Raw genomic sequence first — 13,623 nt, 5'->3', positions numbered from 1 at the left:
TCACTTTGAACATAAATAAAATACTACATATGGATGTTATTTCCTTTTATGTCTGAGGTCGTTAATATTGAAATCAAACCTTTTTTTGACTAGTGGTTAATTGTATGCCGACCTTTTACAAAGATTAGAGAAAGTTGATAGAATTAAAAGTTCAATATGTTAGGAAATAAAATTTTATGGAAAGAAAAGTTGAACAAGTCAATTATAATACATAGTACAAGTCGTCAATTATGATTATATATTCATTATTAAGATGCAAATATTATATTTAATATTGAAAATAAATTGTTCAAACTCTACATAATGATATATTTCCTACCCAAATTATAAAAATAGTAGATTATACATTCAAATGTTCATCATACTTTAACTTAAGTAGTGACGATCAGTTTTTGTATGCCACTGAATTTAAAAGCCACTAACCTTAGATTATTGACTCTTTCACTATTCTTAATAATACAAAACAATAAATATGTATCTATGATATTCTATTTTTGAATAATCGACAGGATATGTACATTTCAGTTATTATAACATTATTATATACTTTAAATTCAATTAAATTCTATGAACTGACTATTAATGTTTTTAACATATGTTTTATCAATCTAATACAATATTCTGTATATACTATCATCAATGCATGAAGTAAAATAACAAACTCTGAACAAGAATTGATGTTACACATACTGAAACATTTATTAGGCAAAAGATGAAAGTAATACGCTGTCAAAACTAAACAAAACTTACTTCTAATTTTATGCTGTAGTGAATACTAGTAATAAACAACAATTTCTTATGTTACATTGGTATCACTTAATTCCTGATAGGAACAAGTACATAAGAACATACGAAAAGAAACTTATGTGCGAGTATAACATGATCATGGTATATATCGATATAAATAACAGAAAATGAATACTCAGTTAATTTTAAACAATAGCTATCATGACCATAGCAACACGATCCTGGAACAACAGTACAGAAATTTCTTATTCCTGTTGTTTCCCTAAACATGAAAAGAAAGGCTGTGCTAATAGAAACAAATAAAGTTTCCAGTTTATTTATTTACTATAAAGAAATATCAGGAAGGAAAGAGAATTCATGTTTTATGTAAAACATATGTTTCAGCTGTTCTTTTTTTCTTGTCTATCGTGAGGTAAAATTACCTCTAAACAGTTTAGAGATTTTTTTTGTCACAATAGTGAAGCATTTTTGTGGCCATGAAGTTATTGTTAAAAAAAATATAATGATAATAAAAAGCCAATACCACAGTTACCCATTATACACAATATTAATATCAAAACACTCGAGCAAAGAGAGGCAATCTAACTGTTATCAAACATTACTGAGAAACTTCTGTTGCTGTCACAAAACTCACCAAACGCGAGGTAGTATCATAAGGAATAAAACATTGGTAAAAATACAAACTTTTTTGTCACACAACTTCCAAAATATAAGGAAATATCAATGTTGATCATAAGCCCGCTGATATTGTCAAAACATGTTTTGCTCTTGAGTAAAACATTGTTATTGTGGATAATTTTCGCCTACAGTTAAGCATATATTTACCTTAAATTTTGCTCCGAAGTGAGATAATAGGATTTAAACAACTACCTTAGTTAGGCAGTGTCCTTCTCATGATCAGATACAAACTAAAGTATATACTACATAAAACTAGTTGTGTATACTTTCTGAGAAAACAAAATTAGGGTAGGCTCGGAAAGCTTCTCATCTCTATATGAAAAAATTCGGGTCTAGAAAACAGAATTTTGTTTTTGATGCAAATGACAACCTTGAGCTTTTAAGGAATTATTATACAACATCTGATAAGATCAATCTAACTTTTATATTTGTTTCTAGTGAACAATAATAATGATTCGGGTGTCTTCAATCCATTATACTTAGTGAAACCGTCTGCTAATAGAACCTCAGTAATACAATCAATCGGGTAACTCCATCCGCCTTTATAAAACATATGTGAGTTAAAACTAAAAGTAACATGTGTAAAATGTATCTACCTATGATGTTAGTGTGAATAGTAATCTGTCACTGAGTGTATTAAAAGTACAATGTTTATTTCAAGATACAAATTTGGATAAATAGGTGGTTTAGACTGAAGAGCAGGAAACATAAATAGCTACAATAATTACTTGTTAGAACCTCCGTAAGTCTATTAAACTGTCATTTAAATCTATATGATTTACTTATAAAAGCAAATCCATCAGACATTTTGAGTTTAGAAGGCGTAAGAATGAATAAACTCAATGCTAGTGTAGAAAGAAGAGCTTTATATACCGTAATAAGTAAGAAAATTTTAAAATTGTTACAACTTGATTCATGGTGATGAATAAGTATATTAGAAAATTATTAGAACTTGATTCATAGTAATGAATAAGAACATTCTAGAATTATTAGAACTTGATTCATAGTAGTGAATAAGAACATTCCAGAATTATTAAAACTTGATTCATAGTAATGAATAAGAACATTCTAGAATTATTAAAACTTGATTCATAGTAATGAATAAGAACATTCTAGAATTATTAAAACTTGATTCACAGTAATGAATAAGAATATTCCAGTTACTCGTAAAATAAATAATCGTCAGACATAGTAGAAGCTTTACGCTTCATAGAACCAATATTTAGTAAACTAGGTATATTACCAAACTCTTGTAAATGAAAGAATAATATTTTAAAGGTGGTTAGTTCATGTAATTTCTAAATTAAGAAATTTCTTTTTGTTTAAACGAACTTTTATTATCGCTTTCTACTGTTTGATCATAAAATTTGTGAATAATTCAGTTCTCTTAATGCTTTCCTCTGTAAGGTTTCCTTCACAAACATCTCATAATAATGCTGTATATGCGAGCAAATTCTGAAATAGTTCTTCATCTAGTATGTTTCAAAGTTTTGTAAATTGAAATTTTAGCTTCTTTGCTTTTCCCGCCATCATCCTTTCTGTACACTTTCATTAATAGTTCGTATACGAAAAAGCAACAGTAATAGAACATCAGCATCTTTTGCTGAGACAACAATATTAATGCATTCCATACTCTGCATTAAAATGTATTGAATAAAGAATTATTCTAGTATTGAGTCTCCGTCTTTGCCTACAATCAAGCTATTCAAATTTAGTTCATTGTTATTGTTCTCAGCTGCTTCTACCCTAAAGCCAACTACTCAAACAACTTTTTGTCTTGTTACACTAAAACAGATTACTCTGTCGATTAACATATTATCTTCTGAACATTGAATTACAAGATATTTTGAGAAGAAACATACTAAATATGTTTTATTTTCTGATAATGCGAAACAAATTTGACCAGTATGTTATATTAACATTATTAACAGTATGTTGTATTCTATCTTCAATTACTCTCTTAATTGGTTTCCACGACTTTATATCGTTTTTTTCTTCTTCTGTTAGATTTGATGAAATGATATTTGTCTCAAACAAACATTATATCTATTATGTTATGTTTCTGTTCATTTTCCATAGCACTTTCAACATAGCAATCAGTAAACCCATCAAATGTTTTGTCTCTTCTGGCATCAACCAAATACCGATGCTTGATCATTAATGATCAATACAGCTTTTTCTCTATAATTTTTACGTGATATTTGCAATCACTTCCCATTTTACAATTGTATCTGAAAATACTGGTTTATTACTTGATTTAAGACTTTCATTTGTTTCAGAATTAGTAGTAGGTACCGCAAGTAATTCATATTTCATGATATTTTTCACAACTGACTCTTTTCCTGCTTTGTATGATGTCTTCATATTATATAATATATTTCTATTGGTCTTTAATAGTTTGTCTCTTCAGTTAATATTCATGTACAAAGATGCCGAGATAAGTCGATTTTTTTCCTTCACACATAGGCGTAATGGATTTTTAGGTATTCTCTTATTGTCGTTTACATGTAATCAGTCACATGCAAAAATTTCTAACTGCTTTTGTTCTACCTTTACATCGAAACGAAAGGGCACCTGAATATCAGCGGATGATACATCTTTTGTAAGGAAATTTAACATTACGACCCAGAGTTTATGACTTCACTTAGGCAAATTGGGGCAATTTAAGGATAGCCACGGACTTACTTTTACCAGTGTTAAAAGCTCAGCCAGTAGTTGTCAAGGTGTAGACATTTACACCGCAAAAATTCTAAACGCCATAGCAAAACCTCCCTGAAATAATGTACCAATCGGACAGAAAAATCTAAACATTAATAGTTGGCAGTTGATTCCACAAATTAATAAAAACATAAAAACGGAATAAATTTACGTAGATAGTTTATTCAGTCAAGAGACACAAACCTTAAAACGACCGTAATTATAACACAAAGAACAATGTTAAAAGAATATTCAAAACAAAAGAAGAGTAAAACTAACAGTGCTTTTGTCAGTCAATAGACAATAATAAACAAGATCCAGCTCTTTGTTTTGAAAATGTTCAATATTATTTGGAACGATAAATCCATTCAAACAAATCACATCATAAAATATAATAATAATACAGAAAATACAGGGAAGAATAAAACTAAACTATTTAGTGATTACTTCACTACACCACATATCAACACTTTCAATAATGATCAATACATCAATGTAAATAATTATATGCAGGAAAACAACATTTTCACTCTCACATTCCCAGTTCAACTCTGCCCAGACAACCCACTCACTCTTATATAAGCATCTAAAGATATTTTACTAAAGTTGACATCAGAATTCACATAAAAATTAAAAACTTCGTCCCGTGTATGGATAGCATCAGAAACATTATCTTAAAAACGATTCTAACTTATTCACTACACATGTCACAATCTTGTTTAATCTATCATTAAAATCAAGATATCTTTCAACAGCGTGGACATCTATTATCATAAGCATCATCCATAAATTGCATAGGCAAACTAATGGAAGAAATAATAACTACAAGACTGCTTTTCCATATCAAATCTAACAAGCTCCTTTCTGACATACAAAACGCAACACGTAAACAACGTCAAACAATGAATCATTTAGTAAGATTAATAGTGCCCATTCACAAAAGTTTTAACCATAACCAAACAACAAACAGTGCATTTTTACATGCCAACAAACTTTTGATGCTGTCTGACACAATGGCCTCAGATATAAATTATGAAATTACAATATGTGTAGTCTACTTATCAAATGGATTTCAGATTTCCTAACCGACAGAGCTACGAAGGTAAAGATAAATAATAACATTTCTTCCTCATTCAAGCTACAACCTGACATACTGCATGGCTCAATTTTAAGCTCACTATTGTACGTATTATTTATCAATCATACGTACTTTCTGGTACTTCCTGAAACACAAATCTCGCAATAAACAAATTACGTCGCCGTCACGTAATCCACTTCTGGCAGCTGAACTGGGAAGCCACACTCGGCCCATATAGTCACGTAATGCAACATGTAGTGCATTCCACTAAACTTAAAACACAATCTATTATCTTTTATCACAGGTTAAACAATATAACAAAAAAGTTAGAACAGATAAGCTAAAGCTTCATGACACACAAATCACCTTCACGAATAAAATGAAATATTTTGGATTATCCTTCAACAAAAATAGCCTGAAACACACATTTCGAAGAAATCATAAACAAAACGAAACAGACATATTAGCGGTTACGCCATAGCTTGCAACGAGAGCACAATCATGATAATACATAATGCATATATAAGACCAGTTTTTGAATAAGGCTGCCTTGTCACGTAAATCAGAAGACGTAAGCTAAACGGCAATACGTTTAGCTTACTGTCTTCCAGTTTACATCCCTGGCACATACCTTCACAAAGTAACTAAGTCAAAAACAATCCAAAGACGCTTCACAACCCTCATTACAAAAATACAAGACTAGGAATAACCTTTATACGAAATTCACCAAAATCGCAAAACACCAGCCTCTGGAAAAAATTTATTTCTCATTTGAACTACATCATTGCCAAACTCCCTTCAACAACCGCCTTAAGCGTTTTGTGTTGTCCTTCTCGTGCCCCTTCTTTATTTTTTCAGGTTACCTAATGGAATAACAGCAGATTACAAGTGTAGTTGCATATATGTTGCATAGAAATGTGAAATTGTTATATATAACATGCTTAAATTGTTCGAGTTTGTCAGCCTTGTGTCTTTTATTGAATACAGTTTATTGTTACTGGAATTGAAATTATAGTTTATGTTATAAAATATCATCTGTTCTGTATAAATGTTAATAGCAAGCAATAAACTACGATTCTGTTCTTGTGTCGTTTCTGGGATGAGGTGCGTCGGTCCTCGGGGGAGGGGGGCGGGCGGGCGTTGGTTTGTTTTTTTCTGTTCGCTGCCCACTGATTTCGTGTGTCAGTTTACTTTCTTGAAGTTGCACAAAGCTACACAATGGGCTATCTGTGCTCTGTCCACCACTGGTATCGAAACAAGGTTTTTAGAGTTGTAAGTCCTCAGACAAATCGCTGTGCCACTGGGGCTCGTGAACAGAACTCAAAGCTTTAGTCCTTTCTTACCACATCAACAGGATAGTGAAAGCAATTATAGTATTCTTATCAGTCTCTCCTTTCGCTTGACCACAACAACTTATTTCCTTGAACTTTAACTACAACGACCTCTAAATTATCACATTAGTCAAGAAATAATTATATTTACTGACCACCCCTGGGTTATTAAACCCAACTACGTACCACGATCGGCCAGAAATCAACAAAGTAAGTTCTGCTTACAAGTTACTTTTTGGTTTTGGAACAGAATATATGAATGGATAACTACTTTTAAATTCAACTGTAATTTGTTGTTCAGTTTCAAATAAGTGATAAACTCATTGAAATTAAATTTCCAAACTTGAAAATATATGTAAAAAATTAATAAAGCCGTATTTTTACATTGTAAGTGATTAGTGATACCGAAATGTAAATATTTATATTTATACAATACTTAAGTGTTTCAAGTAAAAATTATAACTATATGAGAATTATACTACTCCTGTGGGATCTGACTATGCATTATAAACTCTTATTAAAGTAACACTGACCAGAAAGCACCATGCTATGCCATAAATATTAACCAGAAATTACACATATCACAAACATTGGATCTCTATGGTAATTTAAAAGTCATTTTCAAAGATGTCGTTATCAAATACGAATAGTGATGTCAAACAACCTTTGATGTGACCTTCTTCTTTAAGGTGTCACTTTGTCATGATGTGTGCAGTGACTCAGAGAAGGTTCTTTTTAGTCATGACTGATTTAGCCATAAATTGTTCATTATATTAATGATTAGTAGTTATTAGAACCTACGAGAAATAGAACGTTATTTGTCGAATTAGAAGTTACGATTGTATGTTTTAGTTCCAATGTTTTTCATGATAATGTTTAGTAATTCTTAATAAATTACGCGAGTAGTAAGTCTGGGACTATCATCATAGTTCCAAACATTGTTACAAGAGGGCGGGTCGACAGGTACCCGTTGCTACGCGAAATTACAGGCGTCCATTATGGCATAGTTCTACAAAGTTGCACTAGAAGGAGCAACTAATCTTATTGCGGGCTGAAATCATAGTTCGATTCCAGACAAGCGGTCATGACGGTTGATTACATCACAAAGTAGGCCGCTATGTCGATAATTAGTTAGTTAACTCGTCCTAAAAAGGTGCTTAACACTAATTGATTTATAATTAGTTAATTAAATCATTTATAATTAATCGTCTAAATAGAACACTTAACACTAATAAATTAAATAACTTATAATCAAATTGTCATAAAAAACACTTAGGACTAATTAATTCATCTTAAACGCGACGATACAATAATTAAAACTTATTGGTTGAAACTTTTCATTACTAAATTACTCGTCCTTCCCTCGTGACACAGAGATATGTCTGTGGATTTATAACACAAGAATCCGGGTTTTGATACTCGTGGTTGGCAAAGTACAAACAACCCATTGTGTAGCTTTGTGCTTAATTTCAGACAAAAATAAACAAATTACACTATTAATTAATTAAAACAATTTTAATTAATTTGTCACACAAAGGATGATACAATAATTAAAACTTAAACAATCAGGTACTTTGAATGACATAAACTACTATTTATTGTAATATGATCACAACACACATCATACCAAACACAAAATATATGTCTGTAGGTATAAATCGATATCATGCGGTAATTACAATTTATATTTTATAGCACAATTTAAGAAGAACAATTCTTAATTATAATAATGGCCAACATCGCTGTAAGGTAATGGGATTAAGGTCAATCACTGGGTAAGCGACTCCATCGATAATTTCTTTTTTGATCAAAAGTTAAACTTGTTATACTACAATTTTCCTTGGAACATTTTAAAATAATTTGTTTCAAATTTTTCATGATTATCTGAAATCTTAACCATTTATTCCAGAGAATCACAAATGAATGAAATTTAAATATTCAAAGTTCGTTATGCTTGTAATAACGATTAAATATATTTGCATTTTCTACTTACAGGAAAACTACTAAAGCTGTTTACTGCCGTCTCAAATGCTGAGTTTCTGACCAAAGAGAAGGCAGCCAGTTAGCATAACCCTATCATAGGAACAATGTAAATGAGGTTAATAGATTATGAAATTAATTTTACTAATGCTGTTTTATTAATATTAAATAAGATTATTTTAATGTCGTTGAACTGGTAAAAGACATTCATTTAATATATATTTATCAACTTCTGATGCCACCTTCTAAATTGAGCAAACAAACTTGGTCGCTTATATGAGTTAACTCTATGCATTCCAATAGTAATGTATCGTACTACTCTGTTATAACTTCACAACTATACAGATTTTGTAAAATTTATAATAAATTACAATTTCTAATTATTAATGTTGATACAAAAATTAATATATAATGAATTTAATAAAAGACTGTAAATAAAGTTATTAAAATATTCTGTAATAAATATTAAAATATATTAAATAAATATAAATAATTAAAACTTAAGGAACTTTTACTGAACGTTTTTGATAACTGTTTTTAGTTGTTAATAAGGTTATTTAAACAATTTAGCACTACATTATGTGGATGTACACTTTATTGCATATATAGGCTTGTTTAGAGCTTGAGAATTGGTAGTTACAGTAGACTTGTATTCTCAAGACGAATTACATGAATTACAGTGAACTTAATGAGTGGTGGCTGGGAGTTATACTAGTTAGTACAGACAACTGGTTTGGACCCTTTATGCTGGTATAATTTGTCTACTGGGCTACTACCCTAATGAGGGCTGGAATGCCAACTTCAGGAGGTAAGTATATTTAACTTCTTACATACAAGTGGTAATACGTTATTATTTTTTTTCCATTTATTTTGAAGAGCAGTCACCTGCCCAAAATTGTCAATAGGTAGTAAGGGGTGATATGGGACGTGATGGGCTTGAGCACCCACACCTCGTTCTCCTAACTTCCGTTTCTATTAGTTTAATTATTTTATTACTTTTCATGTGAGACTGGGGATCGGAGGTTAAGACTGATAGATGGTGTATTCCCACTGCAATATGGGTCCTACTTTTCATTCACCTCTAAAATCTAGAGTAAATTTTATTTCCCACATTATAGCCTGTACCCTGGGCATCTTTTCGATTAGTGCAAGGTTTTTGATTTTTGTTTATAACAAGTTATCATCAGTTACAGATTTGGATTTGCTGCTTTTAACGCAGTCCTTTTTTATTTTGTTTTATTTCACTTAACTGTTTAGTATTCACATTTTATATATACCTTTTTTATGAAATCTCTAAAGATGACTTCTTCTCGGTGTTATGATTACACACAGTATAAAGAGTCTACCTCAAGATTTTACCAGATACATAAAGCATATTGGAAATATTCTGTAAGGATGTTTCATGACCACTACTTCAAAATGTGTGAGGTACAAGGGAAGACTCGAAAAAAAAAACTTAGATGAATTTTTTTTTAATGTAACTAGTTGTGTTACATAAGCTACTCTCCACAAGTTAATGTTACGTGATACGTAAATATGTGTTTTAGAGAACAATCAACTACGTTATTTTAAGATACCTTTACAAACATATTTGTAAATTGCATGACAAGTTGATTTCTGCTGACAAAAAAAAAACTTATTATGCAACCTCCATAACGTTTACGATCACTGCTCTTTGTAAAAAAAAAATCAATAAACTATCAGTTTGAAAACAAACAAAAGTAAACATTTATTAAAGTAAGCAAATGTATTTATTCCTCCAGACAGTTAAAGACTTTATAACTAGCTGTAGCTTAATGGCAATGCAATTTACTAAATACCTATCTTGTGTTAATGAAGAATTTATTTCTTTTCGTATAGTAGATTACTGGTTTAGGTGAATCTGTAAGGGAAATATTCGACTATTATGATTCTAACTGTATGAAAAGTGATAGAAACATCTGCCACATATTGAGGGAATATTTGTTAAGACAGTTAGAAATATCCATCTGTATATCACACGTACATAGTAAGCTTATATAAATATGTCTCTGAAACTGTACATCTTATGCCATTTACCCATACCAAGTTCTGAGGTATGGTTAGGGTCTTTTAGAAAGAAATGCATCAATATAAAAGTAGAGTTGAATTGCAATTAAACCTTAGAAACTGGTTCTTTGAAGAATATATAATTGTAAACAATTTTAGAAGTTGAAAGAGATAATATAACGAATTTTTGCATGAAGAAAAAACCTGGAAGTTACTTTGTGAACTATATTTAAAAACTTGAAAAATACAGAGGCGTTAAAGAAATTATGTTTTGGGAGATAAACTACCTTGAAAGATTTTTTAGTTTTAACTTTTTATCTACTTGGCAAAGATTTATTTCTGAATTCAAAAAGAGTATTTGCTCGAAATGTCATAAAAACCAAACCTCCCTTTTTATGTAATTTATCTAAAAATTCCTATTTATATATAATGTTGCTAGAAAATTCGTTTCATTACCTTTTTTGTCTATGCTGTAACCAACATTTGAAATAGTTAACTTTTTATATAATTACTGTTTTGATTTACTACAAGTATCAATATTGGAGAAAATTATTAAACATGGAAAATTATTTTTTTAAATATTTATTTGCTAAAATATGACGACTTATGAAAACTATAATAAATTCTTATGCATCAGATTTGTTTCAAAAGAAACTAGGATATAATGTAGTAGGTTATAGAATTTAAACCATTGAATAGTAATCACGAATAACCTTTAAATTAATATGTACATATGTGACTATAAAGTATTATAAATAAACTTTTACATGAGGAAAAATTAAGTGTTTTTATGACTAGCAGAATAAAAATGTTATATTTCGTACATATATTTCAAAGTTTAAAAACAAAGACTAAATCTTTCAAGTTAAAATACTGTTAAATTTTAAGGAACAGTAAAGGACAAATCAAACTGCAGAAGACAACTTGTCAGACAATTTTCCTTTTATTGCACAGTAATTTGCAGGAAAATTAAATAATGCAGCAGTATTATTTACTAAAGCTTTTACAGGCTTACCTTTACAAAATTATGCAAAAATATTTACATGATTTGAAATACTTTATAATAAAAAAAAGAAAACTTAGTTGAAACAAGATTTCTCGGCTACTTTTCCAACTTTATAAAAATTATTAGGCAATACTTTTGCCTAATTCAAATTCTTAGCGTAGATACAGACTTAAAGCACTGACAAAAGTTGCATGAATTAAAATCGCAGAGTAATGTGGTACTTGTCAGTATGTAAGAATTTTAATGTCTCCTTTACTTTCGTGATTGTTGAGGATTTCATAAGTGTGTGAAGTAGCATCTCTGCTGAAATAGGACTAGAGAGCACCTGGCTGGTTTCAACCAAAAGACGTAACCTCTTAACTTTAAATAAATTATCCGAAAAAGGATTTAGTTTATTTTTTACTTATTTCAAAACAAATCTTTTGAATAAACGTGTTTCATGTGCATTCTTTAAATATTTTGTACTCAGTGTGCAAAACACTCTACACAGTACTATGTAAAATTCGTAAGACCCCATTTTGTGTACAACAAAGATTTTACAAAATCTGAAAGTATGTTATGCCACAACGACAACAGAAGATGAGTGATTCACAACTTGAATGACCTTTTTAGATGGAAATGTTTTTTTATACGTAATTAAAAGGAAACAGTTTTAGTATTGTGAAGTTCTATGTGCAGTAGGTAATAACAATAAACACTAGCAGACAGTTATCATTATGCTGTTATGTTAATGATGTTCTCTTTTAAAATATTTAACTGGTTAGTATTTAAACGGGCCTGGAGGTATGGCTAAACAAGAATTTAGACCCACTGGATTTTCTGGATGTCGTAAAAGGCGACTAAGAGAGGACTAAGTTGTCGGCAACTAAACCAACTATCACACTATGAACCGGGGGGTGATCAATGGGAAGGTAACTGTGACACACAGACAAGAATAAAAGAAACACCCTACCAAGCGTGGTATTCAAGTGGAGCACAATTAATCATTCGGCAAGTTTGTTGGTTTGTTTTTTGAATTTCGCGCAAAGCTACACGATGGCTATCTGCGCTAGTGGTCCTTAATTTGGTAGTGTAAGGCAGCTAATCATCACCACCCACCACCAATTCATGGGCTACTTTTTTACCAACGAATAATGGGATTGACCGTAACTTTATAACGCTCCCACGGCTAAAAGGGCGAACATGTTTGGTGCTACGGAGATTTGAACCCGCGACCCTCAGATTACGAGTCGAACGCCTTAACCCACTTGGCTACGCAGGGGCCCATTCGGTAAGAAGATAGTGACTCTAATAAATAAAATAATACTTAAGAGAAGACAGAGCCAAGTCACTGTTGTATATTGGTCATGTACAGATTATGTGAGTTTTATCTGATTATAGTATTCTAGTGCTCAATTATGTTACTTACGTACGATAGGAAGTACCTGAACGTCATCAAGATGACCATACAGAATACCGGAGCACTCTACCTGATTGAAAACTATAAAATGTAAAACAAGAAATGACTAGACTACATATTTACGTCCTTGGGATGAATAAACAAGATGGAAAAATCTAGGTGTTTAAAGCACTTTATTTAATAATTATTTATTCGGGAGGGGAAAAACATCAAAGGGGTGTTCGAATAATCGCAGATAAGAAATATTCAAAAAGCATCTCTGATACTGGACTTTTTCAGACAGCTTCATGCTTTTAAAACTCAGAGGACAATCTTTTCACATTTTCATCATTTAAATGTATGCTTCGATGTCACAAAGAAGTGAGGAGGATATTAACAATTCTATGACACGTTATGAAAGCCAAAAAGTGAATGCGAGTCTAAGAAGTGATCATTATATTAAAAGATCTGAGTGTTGATGTTGGAAATCAAAGATAAGAAATAGTAGTCAGAAGTTGTGGATGGAAAACATGGAACGAGAGAGAAGAGAAGTGAGTAGAATACTGCAGATTCGACAATTAGATAATCACAAACACTTGATTTAGAAAAAAGTTAAGGTGTTCTTGGACTTTTTAAAAGCTCAGGAGATAATGTTCGTAACCAAAATGCGAAAGGTAGAAATACGATTTTGAAATGTAAA

The 13,623-nt window shown here is 30.8% G+C and overlaps 1 long non-coding RNA gene across 2 annotated transcripts; it reads left to right on the top strand.

Moving 5' to 3' along the window:
- Positions 1–6,324: 6,324 nt before the first annotated feature.
- On the top strand, positions 6,325–13,307 carry LOC143237892 (uncharacterized). 2 transcript variants are annotated; one of them, XR_013020315.1, is made up of 4 exons: positions 6,325–6,741; positions 8,527–8,629; positions 9,192–9,319; positions 12,963–13,307. It is a non-coding gene; the product is annotated as an uncharacterized LOC143237892 (long non-coding RNA). The 2 variants fall into 2 exon arrangements; XR_013020314.1 differs by having other exon boundaries at positions 6,329–6,741; positions 8,527–8,620; positions 12,963–13,305.
- The last annotated feature ends 316 nt before the right edge of the window (positions 13,308–13,623 follow it).

Source organism: Tachypleus tridentatus, chromosome 13 (assembly GCF_004210375.1).
Source record: "Tachypleus tridentatus isolate NWPU-2018 chromosome 13, ASM421037v1, whole genome shotgun sequence".
NCBI lineage: Eukaryota > Metazoa > Arthropoda > Merostomata > Xiphosura > Limulidae > Tachypleus > Tachypleus tridentatus.
The sequence above is the reverse complement of the archived record's forward strand: the minus strand, read 5'-3'. Positions and strand labels throughout refer to the sequence as shown.